The sequence below is a fragment of the Oncorhynchus gorbuscha genome, unplaced genomic scaffold (assembly GCF_021184085.1).
Source record: "Oncorhynchus gorbuscha isolate QuinsamMale2020 ecotype Even-year unplaced genomic scaffold, OgorEven_v1.0 Un_scaffold_584, whole genome shotgun sequence".
In the NCBI taxonomy this organism is placed as follows: Eukaryota; Metazoa; Chordata; class Actinopteri; order Salmoniformes; family Salmonidae; genus Oncorhynchus; species Oncorhynchus gorbuscha.
Genome location: NW_025745417.1, coordinates 123,134 through 150,000, shown reverse-complemented (window position 1 = coordinate 150,000; position 26,867 = coordinate 123,134). Strand labels below are relative to the sequence as shown.

The 26,867-nt window shown below is 43.1% G+C and overlaps 3 protein-coding genes across 6 annotated transcripts in view; 1 reads left to right on the top strand and 2 right to left on the bottom strand.

The window, feature by feature from the left end:
- LOC124018858 overlaps positions 1–452 on the bottom strand; it is a 292,551-nt gene extending 292,099 nt beyond the window's left edge. The window contains exon 1 of one of the 2 annotated variants that reach the window (XM_046334165.1): positions 386–452. The gene's annotated coding sequence lies outside the window, so the exon portion shown is untranslated. The remainder of the gene's footprint in view (positions 1–385) is intronic. The other variant, XM_046334167.1, reaches the window with a different exon arrangement.
- Positions 1–26,867, bottom strand: part of LOC124018854 (NLR family CARD domain-containing protein 3-like) — a 107,165-nt gene that overhangs the window by 22,563 nt on the left and 57,735 nt on the right. The gene's annotated exons all lie outside the window — the stretch shown is intronic.
- Positions 1–26,867, top strand: part of LOC124018852 (NACHT, LRR and PYD domains-containing protein 12-like) — a 101,308-nt gene that overhangs the window by 46,631 nt on the left and 27,810 nt on the right.

Sequence of the window (26,867 nt, the reverse complement as noted above, 5' to 3'; positions counted from 1 at the left end):
GCCTAAACCTGTTCAGATCAGTTCACATAATGTTATAGTCCTACCAGTAGCAGGACAGAGAATGTACTGTATATAACCTACATATCATAGATGACCAGTCTAAACCTGTTCAGATCAGTTCACAGAGACCATCAGGTTTGTCAGCATGATAAGTGATCATAACTCAAACCTACTCTGACTATTGAATGTCTGACATCGACTAACCTTATAATAGTGTGTAGAAAGCCAAGACCAACGAGAGTTTGCCCATCTTTCCTACGTCTCAACACATTTATCTGACTTCTAATGTAGTGAGAAATATGTGTTACAGTTTCAACAGCCATTTTATAACTGCGTAGGCTACAAACATACTTTTAATTTCATATGAGGAAATCACACAACTTACAGTCACTGGTGCAGCCGCCTGTTTTCTTACAGATGAAGTAGCTTTCATAGGCAACTCATTCAACCAGCCTAAACAACAGCAAATAAAAGATGTCAAATGGTCAAAGGAGAACACATGAAAGAGGAATATATATCCTGATAGAGTCATATACATTAGAGAGAGGTATATATATCCTGATAGAGTCATATACATTAGAGAGAGGTATATATATCCTGATAGAGTCATATATATTAGAGAGAGGTATATATATCCTGATAGAGTCATATACATTAGAGAGAGTATATATATCCTGATAGAGTCATAGAGGTATATATATCCTGATAGAGTCAGAGAGGTATATATATCCTGATAGAGCCATTAGAGAGAGGTATATATATCCTGATAGAGTCATATACATTAGAGAGAGGTATATATATCCTGATAGAGTCATATACATTAGAGAGATAGAGTATATATATCCTGATAGAGAGTCATATACATTAGAGCCATAGAGAGAGGTATATATATCCTGATAGAGTCATATATATTAGAGAGAGGTATATATATCCTGATAGAGTCATATACATTAGAGAGAGGTATATATATCCTGATAGAGTCATATACATTAGAGAGAGGTATATATATCCTGATAGAGTCATATACATTAGAGAGGTATATATATCCTGATAGAGCCATAGAGAGAGGTATATATATCCTGATAGAGTCATATACATTAGAGAGAGGTATATATATCCTGATAGAGTCATATACATTAGAGAGAGGTATATATATCCTGATAGAGTCATATACATTAGAGAGAGGTATATATATCCTGATAGAGTCATATACATTAGAGAGAGGTATATATATCCTGATAGAGTCATATATATTAGAGAGTCAGGAATATATATCCTGATAGAGTCATATACATTAGAGAGAGGTATATATATCCTGATAGAGTCATATACATTAGAGAGAGGTATATATATCCTGATAGAGTCATATACATTAGAGAGAGGTATATATATCCTGATAGAGTCATACACATGAAATACAGGTGTTTTGCTACAGATGTAGGATCTTAATTTGAGACAGTTTACTGAAGCAGAAAAATGATGTGGATTATAATTAACATTTTAAAGTGGAAAGTGGAAATGACAAATTTCAGAAGCCTTTAAAACACCAAATACACTGCACGTTTTAGTTTTCCTGGAACAGGGTGATCAAATTCAGATCCTACATCTGTACAGAGATGATGTCTTTATCTGAAAAAGGAAGTTTGAGTTATTAGCAATGAAGTTGCAACTGTCAGCTGCTGTAAACCTCTGTGATTGGATGTTATAGACCCCAATCTGAACATTTTCTTCCCCGTGGTTACAGCCTTTAGCTCTATGCTCACTCTACCTAGTTCAATATATTGTTGTACGTAAACTTTGTGCAAACTCCACCGCCTGTATTCTGTCTCTTAATGTTTTCTTTCACTAGCAGCACCATGTCACCATGTTAAATAATGGGTACAGATGTAGGATCTTTCCAACTCTGAGGACATGTCATTGTGATGTCATTTATTACATTTCAACCTGTTGATAAAGACAACTAGAAGGCTGAACCCAGAAGACAACTCTAAATCAACACTTACTGATATTATCCTAAAATCCTTTCACTCGTATTATTGTGTCTCTTTGTTCAACGAAGTCGGGCAGCCTGTGATGTTAATATAGTTGAAAACAGCAGGCAGGGAGGTCAACACCCTACAGGCAGCCTGTGCTGTTAATATAGTTGAAAACAGCGGGCAGGGAGGTCAACACCCTACAGGCAGCCTGTGCTGTTAATATAGTTGAAAACAGCAGACAGGGAGGTCAACACCCTACAGGCAGCCTGTGCTGTTAATATAGTTGAAAACAGCGGGCAGGGAGGTCAACACCCTACAGGCAGCCTGTGCTGTTAATATAGTTGAAAACAGCAGACAGGGAGGTCAACACCCTACAGGCAGCCTGTGCTGTTAATATAGTTGAAAACAGCAGGCAGGGAGGTCAACACCCTACAGGCAGCCTGTGCTGTTAATATAGTTGAAAACAGTGGGCAGGGAGGTCAACACCCTACAGGCAGCCTGTGCTGTTAATATAGTTGAAAACAGCAGGCAGGGAGATCAACACCCTACAGGCAGCCTGTGCTGTTAATATAGTTGAAAACAGCAGGCAGGGAGGTCAACACCCTACAGGCAGCCTGTGCTGTTAATATAGTTGAAAACAGCAGGCAGGGAGATCAACACCCTACAGGCAGCCTGTGCTGTTAATATAGTTGAAAACAGCAGGCAGGGAGGTCAACACCCTACAGGCAGCCTGTGCTGTTAATATAGTTGAAAACATTGGGCAGGGAGATCAACACCCAATGTATTGCACCAATAGGGTTAACCCATATGGTGGGAATTGTTACCTGGCTCACACAAAAGCATGTCTCAGACACCAATTCTGACACCAATGTAGCAAACAGCGGGGCAGGGAAGCGACCCCAGGTTACATGTGTTAAAGGTGAACAACCTTACGCATCGCGCCATTGGTATCAATTAGGTTACGCAATAGTTGGAATTGTGACGTGGCTCATTTAGAAAGGAGTGAGGATCACTACTCTATAGAGGAACTATGATACAATTACATTATCATATGAAATGTAGAGGATCACTACACTATAGTGGAACTATGATACAATTACATTATCATATGAAATGTAGAGGAACTATGATACAATTACATTATCATATGAAATGTAGAGGAACTATGATACAATTACATTATCATATGAAATGTAGAGGATCACTACTCTATAGAGGAACTATGATACAATTACATTATCATATGAAATGTAGAGGATCACTACTCTATAGAGGAACTATGATACAATTACATTATCATATCAAATGTAGAGGATCACTACACTATAGAGGAACTATGATACAATTACATTATCATATGAAATGTAGAGGAACACTACACTATAGAGGAACTATGATACAATTACATTATCATATGAAATGTAGAGGAACTATGATACAATTACATTATCATATGAAAAGTAGAGGATCACTACACTATAGAGGAACTATGATACAATTACATTATCATATGAAATGTAGAGGATCACTACACTATAGAGGAACTATGATACAATTACATTATCATATGAAATGTTAAATGTAGAACTATAAAATATGAATATTGATGTATTGAATTTGACTTGACCACATCCAGTCAGCTCCATGTATGATTAAACTGACACCAACCTGTCTCAGTAGAAGTAGACTGTTAGGAGTGTTTTACTGTCATTCACTATACTAACATTACACCATACATTTAATTTATTTACACACTTTACAATAATCCCTGGCAGGATTCTCACCTTGTAGCCTGAATTCACGACCAGAACATGTCAAGACATTGAGATATTTTCTGTTCTGTATATTCTGATGGATGAGGCCTGAGCTGGAATGTGAAGCTAACTTAAGCTGGCTAACTTTAGAAAACCAGTATATCTAGCTAGTATCATAGTTTACCCCTCAGGCTACGTTCAGATTCCAGCATCAGGCAGGTATCAACATGCCGAGTCGTAGGCTACAACCTGGGTTGTATTCATTAGTTTACTCCACAGCCAACAGTTTTAAAATGTTGCATAAAACACAAACAGTTCACTGTAAACGCTGTACAATGTGACCTAAACAGTTCACTGTAAACGCTGTACAATGTGACCTAAACAGTTCACTGTAAACGCTGTAGAATGTGACCTAAACAGTTCACTGTAAACACTGTACAATGTGACCTAAACAGTTCACTGTAAACACTGTACAATGTGACCTAAACAGTTCACTGTAAACGCTGTACAATGTGACCTAAACAGTTCACTGTAAACGCTGTACAATGTGACCTAAACAGTTCACTGTAAACGCTGTACAACGTGACCTAAACAGTTCACTGTAAACGCTGTACAACGTGACCTAAACAGTTCACTGTAAACGCTGTACAACGTGACCTAAACAGTTCACTGTAAACGCTGTACAATGTGACCTAAACAGTTCACTGTAATCGCTGTACAATGTGACCTAAACAGTTCACTGTAAACGCTGTACAATGTGACCTAAACAGTTCACTGTAAACGCTGTACAATGTGACCTAAACAGTTCACTGTAAACGCTGTACAACGTGACCTAAACAGTTCACTGTAAACGCTGTACAACGTGACCTAAACAGTTCACTGTAAACACTGTACAATGTGACCTAAACAGTTCACTGTAAACGCTGTACAATGTGACCTAAACAGTTCACTGTAAACGCTGTACAATGTGACCTAAACAGTTCACTGTAAACGCTGTACAATGTGACCTAAACAGTTCACTGTAAACGCTGTACAATGTGACCTAACCGGTTTCTGTTGCCAAACGTTTTGCTACGGTGGAACTAATGAATACACACAACCTGTTTTGAGGAAGTGTAAGTTGTTGTTATTCTCTCCACAATATGTATTTGTCTCTCTTTCACACAACAAACCTTCCTGAGTGAAAAGCATTAACAGCATTAACAGAAAATGTTTGATTGTTGATTGTTGTGTTTTAAGTCTGTTTTGAGAAGACAAGCCTATAGACCTATGATACAGTAGGAGATCACCCTGGTCTATAGACCTATGATACAGTAGGAGATCACCCTGGTCTATAGACCTATGATACAGTAGGAGATCACCTGGTCTATAGACCTATGATACAGTACACTCTTAGAATAAAAGGTTCCAAACAGGTCCTCCGTCTGTCCCCATAATAGATTATTTTGGGTTCCAGGTAGAACCCTTCTGGCTTCCATATAGAACCCTCTGTGGAAAGGATTCTTCATGGAAGCCAGAAGGGTTCTACCTAGTACCAAAAAGGGTTCTACCTAGTACCAAAAAGGGTTCTACCTAGTACCAAAAGGGTTCTACAAAGTGTTCTCCTATGGGGACAGCCAAAGAATCCTTTTAGATTCTAGATAGTGTAGGAGTGATCACCCTGGGGCAAACAGATGGGCACAGAACAAATTCACCCCACGCATCTAATTTATATTTATATTATATCAATATCATCAACTATATGAACACACATATCAATATCATCAACTATATGAACACACATAACAATATCATCAACTATATGAACACACATAACAATATCATCAACTATATGAAAACACATAAAAATATCATCAACTATATGAATACACATAACAATATCATCAACTATATGAACACACATAACAATATCATCAACTATATTAATACACATTACAATATCATCAACTATATTAATACACATTACAATATCATCAACTATATTAACACACATAACAATCGTCGTCTTACCTTTTATCTCTCAATAGAAACACAGTCTGGAATGATCATCAGGTCGTCAAAAGTGAGTTTCATTTGCTCTGCTCATTTACATATCAGGTTCTGCCTGTTCTCTCTCCCTCTCTCTTTACAGCTCTTACAATGTGCCTTGGCATACATTCTACAACTGTCTGGAACTCTATTCTTCTCTCTCTCCATCACTTTCTCTGGTCCTCTGTTGCTGTCTCTGTGTCTTGTCTGGTGTCTCCATCATATCCTATTCTGTTGCTGTCTCCGTGTCTTGTCTGGTGTCTCTCTCCATCACATCCTATTATTCTGTTGCTGTCTGTGTCTTGTCTGGTGTCTCCATCATATCCTATTCTTCTGTCTCTGTGTCTTGTCTGGTGTCTCTCTCCATCACATCCTATTCTTCTGTTGCTGTCTCTGTGTCTTGTCTGGTGTCTCTCTACATCATATCCTATTCTTCTGTTGCTGTCTCCGTGTCTTGTCTGGTGTCTCACTACATCATATCCTATTCTTCTGTTGCTGTCTCTGTGTCTTGTCTGGTGTCTCTCTACATCATATCCTATTCTTCTGTTGCTGTCTCCGTGTCTTGTCTGGTGTCTCACTACATCATATCCTATTCTTCTGTTGCTGTCTCTGTGTCTTGTCTGGTGTCTCTCTACATCATATCCTATTCTTCTGTTGCTGTCTCCGTGTCTTGTCTGGTGTCTCACTACATCATATCCTATTCTTCTGTTGCTGTCTCTGTGTCCTGTCTGGTGTCTCTCTCCATCATATCCTATTCTGTTGCTGTCTCTGTGTCTTGTCTGTGTCTCTCTCCATCACCAGAAAATGTTGAGGGTTAGGCCTACTACAGTTACAACTTTCACAACATGACAACACAACTACATAACACCATTAAATACAGTTGAGGGCTACTACAATACAACATGACAACATGACAACACAACTACATAACACCATTAAATACAGTTGAGGGTTACTACAATATAACATGACAACACAACTACATAACACCATTAAATACAGTTGAGGATACTACAATACAACATGACAACACAACTACATAACACCATTAAATACAGTTGAGGGTTACTACAATACAACATGACAACACAACTACATAACACCATTAAATACAGTTGAGGATACTACAATACAACATGACAACACAACTACATAACACCATTAAATACAGTTGGAATGTAGTTAGAACTCAAACTGTTTCCATCAAACAGAAAAACAACAATAAATCTGGATCAACACATTTAGATTTCTAGATGCTGCACTTTGCTGTTTCATTACCCAGACAGCTGTTTAAGGTCAGACCAAGGCAGAGTGTAGTATCAGTACTTAGGGGTCATAGCTCATACCAAGGTAGAGTGTAGTATCAGTACCTAGGGGTCATAGGTCATACCAAGGCAGAGTGCAGTATCAGTACTTAGGGGTCATAGGTCAGATCAGTGGTCATGGCTGACATGCATGGACTAGGAAACAAACTTTAAAGCCATTTTCTCAGATTCACTGTTTGTGTAGATGCTGTTTGTCTTTGTAGGACAGTAGTTCAGGTGGCTGTTTGTGTAGATGCTGCTTGTCTCTGTAGGACAGTAGTTCAGGTGGCTGTTTGTGTAGATGCTGTTTGTCTTTGTAGGACAGTAGTTCAGGTGGCTGTTTGTGTAGATGCTGCTTGTCTCTGTAGGACAGTAGTTCAGGTGGCTGTTTGTGTAGATGCTGTTTGTCTTTGTAGGACAGTAGTTCAGGTGGCTGTTTGTGTAGATGCTGTTTGTCTTTGTAGGACAGTAGTTCAGGTGGCTGTTTGTGTAGATGCTGTTTGTCTTTGTAGGACAGTAGTTCAGGTGGCTGTTTGTGTAGATGCTGTTTTTCATTGTAGGACAGTAGTTCAGGTGGCTGTTTGTCTTTGTAGGACAGTAGTTCAGGTGGTTGTTTGTGTAGATGCTGTTTGTCTCTGTAGGACAGTAGTTCAGGGGCTGTTTGTGTAGATGCTGTTTTTCATTGTAGGACAGTAGTTCAGGTGGCTGTTTGTCTTTGTAGGACAGTAGTTCAGGTGGTTGTTTGTGTAGATGCTGTTTGTCTCTGTAGGACAGTAGTTCAGGTGGCTGTTTGTCTTTGTAGGACAGTAGTTCAGGTGGCTGTTTGTGTAGATGCTGTTTGTCTCTGTAGGACAGTAGTTCAGGTGGCTGTTTGTCTTTGTAGGACAGTAGTTCAGGTGGCTGTTTGTCTTTGTAGGACAGTAGTTCAGGTGGCTGTTTGTCTTTGTAGGACAGTAGTTCATCTGGCTGTTTGTGTAGATGCTGTTTGTCTATGTAGGACAGTAGTTCAGGTGGCTGTTTGTCTTTGTAGGACAGTAGTTCAGGAGGCTGTTTGTGTAGATGCTGTTTGTCTTTGTAGGACAGTAGTTCAGGTGGCTGCTTGTCTTTGTAGGACAGTAGTTCAGGTGGCTGTTTGTATAGATGCTGTTTGTCTTTGTAGGACAGTAGTTCAGGTGGCTGTTTGTGTAGATGCTGTTTGTCTTTGTAGGACAGTAGTTCAGGTGGCTGTTTGTCTTTGTAGGACAGTAGTTCAGGTGGCTGTTTGTGTAGATGCTGTTTGTCTCTGTAGGACAGTAGTTCATGTGGCTGTTTGTCTCTGTAGGACAGTAGTTCAGGTGGCTGTTTGTCTCTGTAGTTCAGGTCTTTGCACTTAGTCTGCCTCCTGTCCCTCCTATCGTCATGGTTACACCTTCCTGAAAACAATGACTCCATTCTTTGCTGAAACCTGTTCTGCCAGTTCATGTCCTTCAAGACTAGAATGTTCCAATGTGGTTCGCCAAAGAGATGACAAGATAGTTCACACATGCATCTTTCAGGGTAACTGTCAAACAGACATGTCACATTTCTGGTTGGTCCATAACTAGTTTCCTGCTTGTAGCAGGCCGTGTTAACAGGAATCCTCTTCTCTAACTAGAAGTCATGTGATTTCATGAGGATGTTGTTCTGCAGTGAGAGTGGAATGCAGGTCAATGTGTCCTGGGATGAATGTCAACTAGATTTATAAACAGCATTGTTAAATTAACTGTTGTAATAAAAAACATCTATGCTGTCATTTTCTTTATGTTGGACATAGTAGTATGATAGGTGTTGTTTTACAGGGTCAGTCAAATTAGTATGATAGGTGTTGTTGTACAGGGTCAGTCATAGTAGTATGATAGGTGTTGTTTTACAGGGTCAGTCATAGTAGTATGATAGGTGTTGTTGTACAGGGTCAGTCGTAGTAGTATGATAGGTGTTGTTGTACAGGGTCAGTCATAGTAGTATGATAGGTGTTGTTGTACAGGGTCAGTCATAGTAGTATGATAGGTGTTGTTGTACAGGGTCAGTCATAGTAGTATGATAGGTGTTGTTGTACAGGGTCAGTCATAGTAGTATGATAGGTGTTGTTGTACAGGGTCAGTCATAGTAGTATGATAGGTGTTGTTGTACAGGGTCAGTCATAGTAGTATGATAGGTGTTGTTGTACAGGGTCAGTCATAGTAGTATGATAGGTGTTGTTTTACAGGGTCAGTCATAGTAGTATGATAGGTGTTGTTTTACAGGGTCAGTCATAGTAGTATGATAGGTGTTGTTTTACAGGGTCAGTCATAGTAGTATGATAGGTGTTGTTTTACAGGGTCAGTCGTAGTAGTATGATAGGTGTTGTTTTACATCTCATATCTGACCATACCAGTTACTGACCCACCACTCTAACCACTAGTCTATCTGACCATACCAGTTACTGACCCACCACTCTAACCACTAGTCTATCTGACCATACCAGTTACTGACCCACCACTCTAACCACTAGTCTATCTGACCAGACCAGTTACTGACCCACCACTCTAACCACTAGTCTATCTGACCATACCAGTTACTGACCCACCACTCTAACCACTAGTCTATCTGACCATACCAGTTACTGACCCACCACTCTAACCACTAGTCTACCTGACCATACCAGTTACTGACCACCACTCTAACCACTAGTCTATCTGACCATACCAGTTACTGACCCACCACTCTAACCACTAGTCTATCTGACCATACCAGTTACTGACCCAACACTCTAACCACTAGTCTGTCTGACCATACCAGTTACTGACCCAACACTCTAACCACTAGTCTATCTGACCATACCAGTTACTGACCCACCACTCTAACCACTAGTCTATCTGACCATACCAGTTACTGACCCAACACTCTAACCACTAGTCTATCTGACCATACCAGTTACTGACCCACCACTCTAACCACTAGTCTATCTGACCATACCAGTTACTGACCCACCACTCTAACCACTAGTCTATCTGACCATACCAGTTACTGACCCACCACTCTAACCACTAGTCTATCTGACCATACCAGTTACTGACCCACCACTCTAACCACTAGTCTATCTGACCATACCATACCAGTTACTGACCCACCACTCTAACCACTAGTCTATCTGACCATACTAGTTACTGACCCACCACTCTAACCACTAGTCTATCTGACCCTACCATACCAGTTACTGACCCACCACTCTAACCACTAGTCTATCTGACCATACCAGTTACTGACCCACCACTCTAACCACTAGTCTATCTGACCATACCAGTTACTGACCCACCACTCTAACCACTAGTCTATCTGACCATACCAGTTACTGACCCACCACTCTAACCACTAGTCTATCTGACCATACCAGTTACTGACCCACCACTCTAACCACTAGTCTATCTGACCATACCAGTTACTGACCCAACACTCTAACCACTAGTCTATCTGACCATACCAGTTACTGACCCACCACTCTAACCACTAGTCTATCTGACCATACCAGTTACTGACCCACCACTCTAACCACTAGTCTATCTGACCATACCATACCAGTTACTGACCCACCACTCTAACCACTAGTCTATCTGACCATACCAGTTACTGACCCACCACTCTAACCACTAGTCTATCTGACCATACCATACCAGTTACTGACCCACCACTCTAACCACTAGTCTATCTGACCATACCAGTTACTGACCCACCACTCTAACCACTAGTCTATCTGACCAGACCAGTTACTGAACACTCTAACCACTAGTCTATCTGACCATACCAGTTACTGACCCACCACTCTAACCACTAGTCTATCTGACCATACCAGTTACTGACCCACCACTCTAACCACTAGTCTATTTGACCATACCAGTTACTGACCCACCACTCTAACCACTAGTCTATCTGACCATACCAGTTACTGACCCACCACTCTAACCACTAGTCTATCTGACCATACCATACCAGTTACTGACCCACCACTCTAACCACTAGTCTATCTGACCATACTAGTTACTGACCCACCACTCTAACCACTAGTCTATCTGACCCTACCATACCAGTTACTGACCCACCACTCTAACCACTAGTCTATCTGACCATACCAATTACTGACCCACCACTCTAACCACTAGTCTATCTGACCATACCAGTTACTGACCCACCACTCTAACCACTAGTCTATCTGACCATACCAGTTACTGACCCACCACTCTAACCACTAGTCTATCAGACCATACCAGTTACTGACCCACCACTCTAACCACTAGTCTATCTGACCCTACCATACCAGTTACTGACCCACCACTCTAACCACTAGTCTATCTGACCCTACCATACCAGTTACTGACCCACCACTCTAACCACTAGTCTATCTGACCCTACCATACCAGTTACTGACCCACCACTCTAACCACTAGTCTATCAGACCATACCAGTTACTGACCCACCACTCTAACCACTAGTCTATCAGACCATACCAGTTACTGACCCACCACTCTAACCACTAGTCTATCTGACCATACCAGTTACTGACCCACCACTCTAACCACTAGTCTATCAGACCATACCAGTTACTGACCCACCACTCTAACCACTAGTCTATCTGACCATACCAGTTACTGACCCACCACTCTAACCACTAGTCTATCTGACCATACCAGTTACTGACCCACCACTCTAACCACTAGTCTATCAGACCATACCAGTTACTGACCCACCACTCTAACCACTAGTCTATCTGACCCTACCATACCAGTTACTGACCCACCACTCTAACCACTAGTCTATCTGACCATACCAATTACTGACCCACCACTCTAACCACTAGTCTATCTGACCATACCAGTTACTGACCCACCACTCTAACCACTAGTCTATCTGACCATACCAGTTACTGACCCACCACTCTAACCACTAGTCTATCTGACCATACCAGTTACTGACCCACCACTCTAACCACTAGTCTATCAGACCATACCAGTTACTGACCCACCACTCTAACCACTAGTCTATCTGACCATACCAGTTACTGACCCACCACTCTAACCACTAGTCTATCTGACCATACCATACCAGTTACTGACCCACCACTCTAACCACTAGTCTATCTGACCAGACCAGTTACTGAACACTCTAACCACTAGTCTATCTGACCATACCAGTTACTGACCCACCACTCTAACCACTAGTCTATCTGACCATACCAGTTACTGACCCACCACTCTAACCACTAGTCTATTTGACCATACCAGTTACTGACCCACCACTCTAACCACTAGTCTATCTGACCATACCAGTTACTGACCCACCACTCTAACCACTAGTCTATCTGACCATACCAGTTACTGACCCAACACTCTAACCACTAGTCTATCTGACCATACCAGTTACTGACCCACCACTCTAACCACTAGTCTATCTGACCATACCATACCAGTTACTGACCCACCACTCTAACCACTAGTCTATCTGACCATACCAGTTACTGACCCACCACTCTAACCACTAGTCTATCTGACCATACCAGTTACTGACCCAACACTCTAACCACTAGTCTATCTGACCATACCAGTTACTGACCCAACACTCTAACCACTAGTCTATCTGACCATACCAGTTACTGACCCACCACTCTAACTACTAGTCTATCGTAGTGGACACCTCCTAGTGGTCTGGTTGTTAGGAGTGTTTATCAGACCATGTGGACACCTCCTAGTGGTGGGGTTGTTAGGAGTATTAATCAGACCATGTGGACACCTCCTAGTGGTCTGGTTGTTAGGAGTGTTTATCAGACCATGTAGACACCTCCTAGTGGTCTGGTTGTTAGGAGTGTTTATCAGACCATGTGGACACCTCCTAGTGGTGGGGTTGTTAGGAGTATTAATCAGACCATGTGGACACCTCCTAGTGGTCTGGTTGTTAGGAGTGTTTATCACACCATGTGGACACCTCCTAGTGGTGGGGTTGTTAGGAGTGTTTATCAGACCATGTGAACACCTCTTAGAACTACCCCTCCCGATGAATTGTCATCAACTTACACTAATTAGCAAAACGCAACGGACAAAAAAACCTTACTAGAAAATATTAATATTCATGAAATCACAAGTGAAATATATTGAAACACAGCTTAGCCTTTTGTTAATCACCCTGTCATCTCAGATTTTGAAATTATGCTTTACAGCCAAAGCAAGACATGCATTTGTGTAAGTTTATCGATAGCATAGCATTATGCAAAGTTCATGTTGGTCACGAAAATCAGAAAAGCAATCAAATTAACAAGAAGGAATTTAAATGGTAATAACCAGACTTTTTTCCAACAGATATTATTGGCGAATGTATTCCAGTAAGTTGTGACATAAGGAATGGATACAATCTCCCTTTGAAATAAAGCAGATCTGTTGTTCTGAGGGAGCAAGGAGAGAAACAGTTTCCCCATTGGAGAGTCAACTGGATTAAGTGAAGGTAGGTCAAGAAGGTGAGGTCTGGTTACACCTCTAAATAACATGAGTTCCAGGTGGAATAGCATCAGAGACTATGGAGAACTCTCTAGGAGGGCAGGTCAACAAGGTGACGTCTGGTTGCACCTCTAAATAACATGAGAGTTCCAGATGGAATTAGCATCAGAGACTATGAAGAACTCTCTAGGAGGGCAGGTCAACAAGGTGAGGTCTGGTTACACATCTAAATAACATGAGTTCCAGATGGAATAGCATCAGAGACTATGGAGAACTCTCTAGGTGTTACAGGGATATTGTAACAAGATAGAAATTCCTCATAATTGAGTAACAATCCTTCTGCATTAAAAAGTTGACTTACCAGCAGGATATGATTATTAAGCCAGTTCTTCAAAAATGAAGACTTGTTTCTATACAAAATATCCTTATTGTTCCAAATGAATTACATATGAGGGATGTTTTTTTAATGTATTAACGAGCACACTAAGAATACTGTTGTAGGAATCTTATCGGTGTTATTGTTACAAAGTTACACAACATTGAAGTCACCAAAACGGGAGAAGATATAATGAGGGATGAAATTCCAAATTGAAGTTGGATTCTTTAAGAAATGTTTTTCCCAATTTATCTTTAAATTATTATTAGTATTATTCATAGTAAAATCAACTAAATGTTCATAACGACAGATGTCCTTATATAATGTGTATGATTTTCCCAGATGAAGTTGAGGCTGTTACTGTATAACACCCTTATCATGTCATGCAGGTGAAGGAGGACCCAAACGCGACTTAACAGAAACAGAGTTTATTAATGTTCAAAACCGAATAACTGAAATCCTCTAGATTAGTAGAGGGGAAAACAACTGGAGAAGCGGCCACAGACTGCAGGTCGCTTCGGGTAGGCGCAGGCCGTAGTCAACTGAGACACCTGCTCACACGCAGCGTCTGAAGAAGGCACAAAACACGACAGGACAGGGTGATACACAATCACGGCAAAAAACACGACAGGACAGGGCGAAACGCAATCACAGCATGGAATACAAAACAAGGAACCGACGGAACAGGAACGGATCACAAAGGAATAAATAGGGAGTCTAATCAGGGAAAGGATCGGGAACAGGTGTGGAAAGACTAAATGATGATTAGGGGAATAGGAACAGCTGGGAGCAGGAACGGAACGACAGAGAGAAGAGAGAGCGAGAGAGTGAGAGAGGGAGGGGAGAGAGAAGGATAGAACCAAACAAGACCAGCAGAGGGAAACGAATAGCATGGGGAGCACAGGGACAAGACATGACAATGAATGACAAACATGACAGTACCCCCCACTCACCGAGCGCCTCCTGGCGCACTCGAGGAGGAATCCTGGCGGCAACGGAGGAAATCATCGATGAGCGAACGGTCCAGCACGTCCCGAGACGGAACCCAACTCCTCTCCTCAGGACCGTAACCCTCCCAATCCACTAGGTATTGGTGACCCCGTCCCCGAGAACGCATGTCCATAATCTTATGTACCTTGTAAATAGGTGCGCTCTCGACAAGGACGGGAGGGGGGAGGGAAGACGAACGGGGTGCGAAGAAAGGGCTTAACACAGGAGACATGGAAGACAGGATGGACGCGACGAAGATGTCGCGGAAGAAGCAGTCGCACAGCGACAGGATTGACGACCTGGGAGACACGGAACGGACCAATGAACCGCGGAGTCAACTTACGAGAAGCTGTCGTAAGAGGAAGGTTGCGAGTGGAAAGCCACACTCTCTGGCCGCAACAATACCTTGGACTCTTAATCCTGCGTTTATTGGCGGCTCTCACCGTCTGTGCCCTGTAACGGCAAAGTGCAGACCTCACCCTCCTCCAGGTGCGCTCACAACGTTGGACAAACGCTTGAGCGGAGGGAACGCTGGACTCGGCAAGCTGGGATGAGAACAGAGGAGGCTGGTAACCCAGACTACTCTGAAACGGAGATAACCCGGTAGCAGACGAAGGAAGCGAATTGTGAGCGTATTCTGCCCAGGGGAGCTGTTCTGCCCAAGACGCAGGGTTCCTGAAAGAAAGGCTGCGTAGTATGCGACCAATCGTCTGATTGGCCCTCTCTGCTTGACCGTTAGACTGGGGATGAAACCCGGAAGAGAGACTGACGGACGCACCAATCAAACGACAGAACTCCCTCCAAAACTGTGACGTGAATTGCGGACCTCTGTCTGAAACGGCGTCTAACGGGAGGCCATGAATTCTGAATACATTCTCAATAATGATTTGTGCCGTCTCCTTAGCGGAAGGAAGTTTAGCGAGGGAATGAAATGTGCCGCCTTAGAGAACCTATCGACAACCGTCAGAATCACAGTCTTCCCCGCAGACAAAGGCAGACCGGTAATGAAGTCTAAGGCAATGTGAGACCATGGTCGAGAAGGAATGGGGAGCGGTCTGAGACGACCGGCAGGAGGAGAGTTACCCGACTTAGTCTGCGCGCAGTCCGAACAGGCAGCCACGAAACGGCGCGTGTCACGCTCCTGAGTCGGCCACCAAAAGCGCTGGCGAATAGACGCAAGAGTGCCTCGAACACCGGGATGACCCGCTAACTTGGCAGAGTGAGCCCACTGAAGAACAGCCAGACGAGTGGAAACAGGGACGAAAAGGAGGTTACTAGGACAAGCGCGCGGCGACGCAGTGTGCGTGAGTGCTTGCTTAACCTGTCTTTCAATTCCCCAGACTGTTAACCCGACAACACGCCCATAAGGAAGAATCCCCTCGGGATCAGTAGAAGCCACAGAAGAACTAAACAGACGGGATAAGGCATCAGGCTTGGTGTTCTTGCTACCCGGACGGTAAGAAATCACAAACTCGAAACGAGCGAAAAACAACGCCCAACGAGCTTGACGGGCATTAAGTCGTTTGGCAGAACGGATGTACTCAAGGTTCTTATGGTCTGTCCAAACGACAAAAGGAACGGTCGCCCCCTCCAACCACTGTCGCCATTCGCCTAGGGCTAAGCGGATGGCGAGCAGTTCACGGTTACCCACATCATAGTTGCGCTCAGATGGCGACAGGCGATGAGAAAAATAAGCGCAAGGATGAACCTTATCGTCAGACAGGGAGCGCTGGGATAGAATGGCTCCCACGCCTACCTCTGAAGCGTCAACCTCGACAATGAATTGTCTAGTGACGTCAGGAGTAACGAGGATAGGAGCGGACGTAAAACGTTCTTTTAGAAGATCAAAAGCTCCCTGGGCGGAACCGGACCACTTAAAACACGTCTTGACAGAAGTAAGAGCTGTGAGAGGGGCAGCAACTTGACCGAAATTACGAATGAAACGCCGATAGAAATTAGCGAAACCTAAGAAGCGCTGCAACTCGACACGTGACCTTGGAACGGGCCAATCACTGACAGCTTGGACCTTAGCGGAATCCATCTGAATGCCTTCAGCGGAAATAACGGAACCGAGAAAAGTAACGGAGGAGACATGAAAAGAGCACTTCTCAGCCTTTACGTAGAGACAATTCTCTAAAAGGCGCTGTAGAACACGTCGAACGTGCTGAACATGAATCTCGAGTGACGGAGAAAAAATCAGGATATCGTCAAGATAGACAAAAACAAAAATGTTCAGCATGTCTCTCAGAACATCATTAACTAATGCCTGAAAAACAGCTGGCGCATTGGCGAGACCGAACGGCAGAACCCGGTACTCAAAATGCCCTAACGGAGTATTAAACGCCGTTTTCCACTCGTCCCCCTCTCTGATGCGCACGAGATGGTAAGCGTTACGAAGGTCCAACTTAGTAAAGCACCTGGCTCCCTGCAGAATCTCGAAGGCTGATGACATAAGGGGAAGCGGATAACGATTCTTAACCGTTATGTCATTCAGCCCTCGATAATCCACGCAGGGGCGCAGAGTACCGTCCTTCTTCTTAACAAAAAGAACCCCGCCCCGGCCGGAGAGGAAGAAGGCACTATGGTACCGGCGTCAAGAGACACAGACAAATAATCCTCGAGAGCCTTACGTTCGGGAGCCGACAGAGAGTATAGTCTACCTCGAGGAGGAGTGGTCCCCGGAAGGAGATCAATACTACAATCATACGACCGGTGAGGAGGAAGGGAGTTGGCTCGGGACCGACTGAAGACCGTGCGCAGATCATGATATTCCTCCGGCACTCCTGTCAAATCGCCAGGTTCCTCCTGAGAAGTAGGGACAGAAGAAATGGGAGGGATGGCAGACATTAAACACTTCACATGACAAGAAACGTTCCAGGATAGGATAGAATTACTAGACCAATTAATAGAAGGATTATGACATACAAGCCAGGGGTGACCCAAAACAACAGGTGTAAACGGTGAACGGAAAATCAAAAAGACATAGTCTCACTGTGGTTACCAGATACTGTGAGAGTTAAAGGTAGTGTCTCAAATTTGATACTGGGAAGATGACTACCATCTAAGGCAAACATGGGCGTAGGCCTGTCTAACGGTCTGAAAGGAATGTTATGTTTCCGAGCCCATGCTTCGTCCATGAAACAACCCTCAGCCCCAGAGTCAATCAAAGCACTGCATGTAGCACCCGAACCGGTCCAGCGTAGATGGACCGACATAGTAGTACAAGATCTAGATGAAGGGACCTGAGTAGTAGCGCTCACCAGTAGCCCTCCGCTTACTGATGGGCTCTGGCCTCTTACTGGACATGAAATAACAAAATGTCCAGCAACTCCGCAATAGAGGCACAGGCGGTTGGTGATCCTCTGTTCCCTCTCCTTATTCGAGATGCGAATCCCTCCCAGCTGCATGGGCTCAGTCTCAAAGCCAGAGGGAGATGGTTGCGATGCGGAGCAGGGAAACACCGTTGATGCGAGCTCTCTTCCACGAGCCCGGTGACGAAGATCTACCCGTCGTTCTATGCGGATGGCGAGAGCAATCAAGGAGTCCACATCTGAAGGAACCTCCCGGGAGAGAATCTCATCCTTAACCACTGCGTGGAGTCCCTCCAGAAAACGAGCGAGCAGCGCCGGCTCGTTCCACTCACTAGAGGCAGCAAGAGTGCGAAACTCAATGGAATAATCCGTTATGGACCGTTCACCTTGGCATAAGGAAGCCAGGGCCCTAGAAGCCTCCTCACCAAAAACTGAACGGTCAAAAACCCGAATCATCTCCTCTTTAAAGTTCTGGAATCTGTTAGAGCAATCAGCCCTTGCCTCCCAGATAGCTGTGCCCCATTCTCGAGCCCGGCCAGTAAGGAGTGAAATGACGAAAGCAACCCGAGCTCTCTCTCTAGAGTATGTGTGGGGTTGGAGAGAGAACACAATCTCACACTGCGTGAGAAAGGAGCGGCACTCAGTGGGCTGCCCGGAGTAGCAAGGTGGGTTATTAACCCTGGGTTCAGGAGGCTCGGCAGGCCAGGGAGTAACAGGTGGCACGAGACGTAGACTCTGGAACTGTCCAGAGAGGTCGGAAACCTGAGCGGCCAGGTTCTCCACGGCATGGCGAGCAGCAGACAATTCCTGCTCGTGTCTGCCGAGCATGGCTCCTTGGATCTCGACGGCAGTGTAACGAGCGTCTGAAGTCGCTGGGTCCATTCTTTGGTCGGTTCCTTCTGTCATGCAGGTGAAGGAGGACCCAAACGCGACTTAACAGAAACAGAGTTTATTAATGTTCAAAACCGAATAACTGAAATCCTCTAGATTAGTAGAGGGGAAAACAACTGGAGAAGCGGCCACAGACTGCAGGTCGCTTCGGGTAGGCGCAGGCCGTAGTCAACTGAGACACCTGCTCACACGCAGCGTCTGAAGAAGGCACAAAACACGACAGGACAGGGTGATACACAATCACGGCAAAAAACACGACAGGACAGGGCGAAACGCAATCACAGCATGGAATACAAAACAAGGAACCGACGGAACAGGAACGGATCACAAAGGAATAAATAGGGAGTCTAATCAGGGGAAAGGATCGGGAACAGGTGTGGAAAGACTAAATGATGATTAGGGGAATAGGAACAGCTGGGAGCAGGAACGGAACGACAGAGAGAAGAGAGAGCGAGAGAGTGAGAGAGGGAGGGGGAGAGAGAAGGATAGAACCAAACAAGACCAGCAGAGGGAAACGAATAGCATGGGGAGCACAGGGACAAGACATGACAATGAATGACAAACATGACATATCATATGCAAATGATTTTAGACCAAACGCGTGTACATGTACATTGCGATATATGTTTAAAATTGTATATATTTATTGTATTTTATATCTGATTATTAGTCTTACATGTCTAATTTTGAATAGGCCAGATTCTGTCCCCTAATCTTTGACTATGTATATTACTTTTAAAACTTTTTTTAATACAATTATTTTTTACCCTTTATGTTTGTGTGTGTGTGGTTTCCAGATCATTTAGTGCTAGCTGAATGAAGACCAATATTCTCTTGATTGAAAAGCATCTGGTCAACCTCTTTCCCTATTTTGTGGTCAAGATGTAGGACCTGGGCTGCAAACAGCTTCTGTATGACTGACGCCTTTAGTGATTTAGTTTAATGCTTTAATATATAACATTCTGCCCTCCGAATTCATATCTAAGGGGCATTTTTCATTGGTGAAAATCTGTTCTGTGAGAATATCTAATAATAATAATAACTGTGTAAATCAGGATGTTTTATGAAAGGACAATAAGAGACGGTGGTAATATGTTTCCTTTTAGAGACTATAATACATGACAACCAGGTCATTTTAGTTTCTCTTAGAATCACAACCTCAGTGGAACAACAGTTTGTCATTTCCCACAGGTACAGTTCTCCTGAACAAACAAGTGCAGGACAGAGGAATAGCAATTCTTACCTTGTTCTAAACTCAATCACCTTCTTCATCCTCATCATTCAGTTCATTGAAATACAGTTTTGAAGTTTTGCACAATTATCAGTTTCTGTTTGGTTTATGCCGCCCATTCATTCACTGTCAGCTACATCAGCCCATTCATTCACTGTCAGCTACATCAGCCCATTCATTCACTGTCAGCTACATCAGCCCATTCATTCACTGTCAGCTACATCAGCCCATTCATTCACTGTCAGCTACATCAGCCCATTCATTCACTGTCAGCTACATCAGCCCATTCATTCACTGTCAGCTACATCAGCCCATTCATTCACTGTCAGCTACATCAGCCCATTCATTCACTGTCAGCTACATCAGCCCATTCATTCACTGTCAGCTACATCAGCCCATTCATTCACTGTCAGCTACATCAGCCCATTCATTCACTGTCAGCTACATCAGCCCATTCATTCACTGTCAGCTACATCAGCCCATTCATTCACTGTCAGCTACATCAGCCCATTCATTCACTGTCAGCTACATCAGCCCATTCATTCACTGTCAGCTACACCAGCCCCTTCATTCACTGTCAGCTACATCAGCCCATTCATTCACTGTCAGCTACATCAGACCATTCATTCACTGTCAGTTACATCAGCCCATTCATTCACTGTCAGCTACATCAGCCCATTCATACACTGTCAGCTACATCAGCCCATTCATTCACTGTCAGCTACATCAGCCCATTCATTCACTGTCAGCTACATCAGCCCATTCATTCACTGTCAGCTACATCAGCCCATTCATTCACTATCAGCTACATCAGCCCCTTCATTCACTGTCAGCTACATCAAAAGACAAATTAGCGCCTTGGAACCCAAGAGCATAGTCAATGCTCTACCTCCCCCTTGTGGTGGTGTGGAGCAATGCAATAAGCAGTCACGCAGGGTAATGTACTAAACCACAAATTACCTCTAAATTCTGCAGCATAATCTCAAAACTTAATTCAGGAACTAAGTAGATCTGTAAGTATATCTGTAAGTAGATCTATAATTAGATCTATAATTAGATCTGGAAGTAGATCTATAATTAGATCTGGAAGTAGATCTGTAAGTAGATCTGTAAGTAGATCTGTAATTAGATCTATAATTAGATCTGGAAGTAGATCTATAATTAGATCTGGAAGTAGATCTGGAAGTAGACCTGTAAGTAGATCTGTAAGTAGATCTATAATTAGATCTATAATTAGATCTGGAAGTAGATCTATAATTAGATCTGGAAGTAGATCTGGAAGTAGACCTGTAAGTAGATCTGTAAGTAGATCTATAATTAGATCTATAATTAGATCTGGAAGTAGATCTATAATTAGATCTGGAAGTAGATCTGTAAGTAGATCTGTAAGTAGATCTGTAAGTAGATCTATAATTAGATCTGGAAGTAGATCTGGAAGTAGATCTGGAAGTAGATCTATAATTAGATCTGAAAGTAGATCTGGAAGTAGATCTGGAAGTAGATCTGGAACTAACTTCATCTTTAGAAAGCAACACTCAACCTTTCCAGGATAAATCCCTCTGCAACCATTGGTTCAACATCTTTTCATTTGTTTTCTTCAATAATAAGTACACAGATTGAATGAGCATATTTTCTGTTGATCCTTAGATATGGTAATCCCAAGGTATGTTACATTTTCCTTAAGTGGAATATTGCAGATAGAGGGATTCACACAGTCTGTAACATATGTCTATCACACAGTCTGTAACATATGTCTATCACACAGTCTGTAACATATGTCTATCACACAGTCTGTAACATATGTCTATCACACAGTCTGTAACATATGTCTATCACACAGTCTGTAACATATGTCTATCACACAGTCTGTAACATATGTCTATCACACAGTCTGTAACATATGTCTATCACACAGTCTGTAACATATGTCTATCACACAGTCTGTAACATATGTCTATCACACAGTCTGTAACATATGTCTATCACACAGTCTGTAACATATGTCTATCACACAGTCTGTAACATATGTCTATCACACAGTCTGTAACATATGTCTGTTCCTCATGAAGACAGATTGGGTCTCCTCTATAATCTATCACACAGTCTGTAACATATGTCTATTCCTCATGAAGACAGATTGGGTCTCCTCTATAATCTATCACACAGTCTGTAACATATGTCTATTCCTCATGAAGACAGATTGGGTCTCCTCTATAATCTATCACACAGTCTGTACCATATGTCTATCACACAGTCTGTAACATATGTCTATTCCTCATGAAGAGAGATTGGGTCTACTCTATAATTGCGTCCAACACTGCTTTCATTCTTTCTGCAAATATAGAAGCTGATATTTGTAGTCGTTGTTGAGCAGACAGACTGGATGTAAATTATCGAGGAGAAGCAAGTCTTTCTTGGGTTTATGGATGAATGTAATCAGACCTGGAGTCAGACTGGGAGGGAGAGCATTATTTACAATGTAATCAGACCTGGAGTCAGACTGGGAGGGAGAGCATTATTTACAATGTAATCAGACCTGGAGTCAGACTGGGAGGGAGAGCATTATTTACAATGTAATCAGACCTGGAGTCAGACTGGGAGGGAGAGCATTATTTACAATGTAATCAGATCTGGAGTCAGACTGGGAGGGAGAGCATTATTTACAATGTAATCAGACCTGGAGTCAGACTGGGAGGGAGAGCATTATTTACAATGTAATCAGATCTGGAGTCAGACTGGGAGGGAGAGCATTATTTACAATGTAATCAGACCTGGAGTCAGACTGGGAGGGAGAGCATTATTTACAATGTAATCAGATCTGGAGTCAGACTGGGAGGGAGAGCATTATTTACAATGTAATCAGATCTGGAGTCAGACTGGGAGGGAGAGCATTATTTACAATGTAATCAGACCTGGAGTCAGACTGGGAGGGAGAGCATTATTTACAATGCTTTCAGAAAAGACCAACAGAAAATGGACTAACTGTTCTGTAAACAGTTGTGTAATACTCAGCAGATACACCATCAGTCCCAGGAGACCTCCAACAGAAAAGGGACTAACTGTTCTGTAATCAGTTGTGTAAAACTCAGCAGATACACCATCAGTCCCAGGAGACCTTCAACAGAAAAGGGACTAACTGTTCTGTAATCAGTTGTGTAATACTCAGCAGATACACCATCAGTCCCAGGAGACCTCCAACAGAAAAGGGACTAACTGTTCTGTAATCAGTTGTGTAATACTCAGCAGATATACCATCAGTCCCAGGAGACCTCCAACAGAAAAGGGACTAACTGTTCTGTAATCAGTTGTGTAAAACTCAGCAGATACACCATCAGTCCCAGGAGACCTCTGACAGAAAAGGGACTAACTGTTCTGTAAACAGTTGTGTAAAACTCAGCAGATACACCATCAGTCCCAGGAGACGTATTCTTTTTAAGTTGTTCAATAGAAAAAATGATGTGTTCAACTATAACAGGGTTTCATCACACTGTTCCCTGTCAGCCTCACCAACTGATTTCACATCCCCCAGACAATCAAAACAAAGATTTGAGGACCCCTCACAATACTGTAGAAGATGAGGACACCTCACAATACCGTAGAAGATGAGGACACCTCACAATACTGTAGAAGATGAGGACACCTCACAATACTGTAGAAGATGAGGACACCTCACAATACTGTAGAAGATGAGGACACCTCACAATACTGTAGAAGATGAGGACACCTCACAATACTGTAGAAGATGAGGACACCTCACAATACTGTAGAAGATGAGGACACCTCACAATACTGTAGAAGATGAGGACATCTCACAATACTGTAGAAGATGAGGACACCTCACAATACTGTAGAAGATGAGGACACCTCACAATACTGTAGAAGATGAGGACACCTCACAATACTGTAGAAGATGAGGACACCTCACAATACTGTAGAAGATGAGGACACCTCACAATACTGTAGAAGATGAGGACACCTCACAATACTGTAGAAGATGAGGACACCTCATAATACTGTAGAAGATGCAACTAAAGATGGAGATTAATGTGGGGTCATCTGTGATGAGACCAGTCATATTTAATTGCTGAATTTTATTATTTTTAGAGGTATTTTTCTAACCTGAAAAAAAACAAGATACATTTAGTTCATCCTCCTCCATTTCTACCTACAACTTCTACCTAAAACTGCTTTCAGTTTATACATATCATCCAACTGGTGTTGTAGATCAAACAGAACAGATTTATCCTCCTCCATTTCTACCTACATCTGACTAAGAACACAGGTTCTGTCTGCTTTCAGTTTATACATATCATCCAACTGGTGTTGTAGATCGAACAGAACAGATTTATCCTCCTCTGAAAGACTTTCAACAGGCTTTTGAACAAGACAGGTGATCTTTGTAATTAAACTTTCTTCTTCAGCTCTCCTGGTCTTGGCAACAATACTCTCATGTTTTCTTGCATATCTTCCAACCTTAAAAAGCTTAATAGCTCTATATTAAAACATGAGTTGGTCCAGATGGAGATAAACAATGTAATTAAAGAATAATTTTGTCTCTGATGTGTCAGGTTTCTTTGTGGTTACCGTGGTCTGCTTGGTAAGAGCAGTTGATGTCATCTTAGTGGCAGTTGCTGTGGTCGTTACAGCAGCTGCCACCGTTGTTGTCGTTGCTTTGGTTGTCACCAGCTGTTCTCGTTCAGGTGCTGGCGTAGGACCCAATTTGACCTATTTCATACTGTTCCCTTCACTTAGTCCTGTTCTTGCTATTTCAATTACAAATTATTCACCGTCTGCTGGTGTTATCTCATTTATGCTAAACTCCCAGCCTTCCTCATATTTGGTTACTCTCAGGTCACACCCTTTGGGGTCCTTTGATGCGTCCATCCACAGAGTGGTTCCTCTGGTGGGGGTTTCTTCTTCCATACCGAAACTGTCCTCTGTTCCCCTGGTTCTGTTAGAAGTTGTGGCGGAACATAAAATTTAAACCTCGTTCGACAGGTTCCTCTCGTCTCTTCCTGCTTTTATCATATATCTTGATCGTGAGTGTGTGCATCATCTTCGCATTGTCCTTGGTTGTTCTTACTCTGTCATTGTCACTGTTCTTTTGTGGTCCTACTTTCAATTGTTCATTATGGTGACCAGGTAAGAGCTGAAAAGTCAATTGTGGGGAAATCCCCATTTCTGTCATCTTGTAGGACTCCTGTTCTTCCTTGCGAGGTCTCCCCTTCTGCTCTTGGCAGGGTTTCTCCTCCACTTTCTTTGCCTGTTGTTCCTGGTGAGGTTTCTTCTCCACTTTCTTTGCCTGTTGTTCCTGGTGATGTTTCTTCTCCACTCTCTTCGCCTGTTGTTCCTGGTGAGGTTTCTTCTCCACTCTTCATCTGTTGTTCCTGGTGAGGTTTCTTCTCTACTTTCTTCGCCTGTTGGTCCTGGTGAGGTTTCTTCTCCACTCTCTTCGTCTGTTGATCCTGGTGAGGTTTCTTCTCCACTCTCTTCGCCTGTTGTTCCTGGTGAGGTTTCTTCTCCACTCTCTTCGTCTGTTGTTCCTGGTGAGGTTTCTTCTCCACTTTCTTCGCCTGTTGTTCCTGGTGAGATTTCTTCTCCACTTTATTCGCCTGTTTTTCCTGGTGAGGTTTCTTCTCCATTTTCTTCGCCTGTTGTTCCTGGTGAGATTTCTTCTCCACTTTCCTTGCCTGTTGTTCCTGGTGAGGTTTCTTGTCCACTCTCTTCGTCTGTTGTTGCTGGTGAGGTTTCTTCTTCCCTTTTCTTCTCCACTCGCTTCGTCTGTTGTTCCCTCCTCAGGCCGAATTGGGCTTCCATCTGAGACGGCGTCCATTTCAGGGAAGAGATGTTACCATTCTTCAGGTGATACCTCAGGGTCCCACTGTAGAGGGCTTCCGTCAACAAAGTCTGCCCCAACAGGTATATCGTCAGGAGTAGCAGACATGTTACCCCCCCACCCACTTCTGGGCTTTCTGGCCATACTGGAGGAGGCTTTGGTTGTTTGTCTCTTTTCTTTTCAGGCTCTTTTCCCCTGGTGCTCCTTCTGAGTGCGTTAGTTGGCGCACTCTTCGTATCTTGGTTTGTATCTGGTCTGCCATTTTCTTGATTCCTCTCTGGCGTTTTGATCGTTTCCGCTGCTCCTGCTCCCTCCGGGGTCCCGCCTGGTGAATCAGCATCCTGTGTGTCCTCATCTCTGTAGGGTTGTATCCTTCTCTCTGTCGGGACTCGGGTGCAGTGGTTGAGATGCTACAGCGTCTTGCTTCCTTTCACTTGGACGGCCGTGTTTGTGGCTGTTGCCACCTCGGGGGTCCTTCTCTCCTCGGCTGATCCCACTTCTTTCGGAACACTCGAACGTAGACCAGATCTCCTGGTACCACTGGGAGAGGTCCTTCCAGACCCGGCTCTGGCACCATCTTTTTCTCCTGTAAGTATATGGCTTTGTGTATTTTGGTTAGATACATTTTTTCTGTTATTATTTTCAGTTCAAATCAATTTTTTAGATAATATCTAACGTCTTATTTATTTATTTA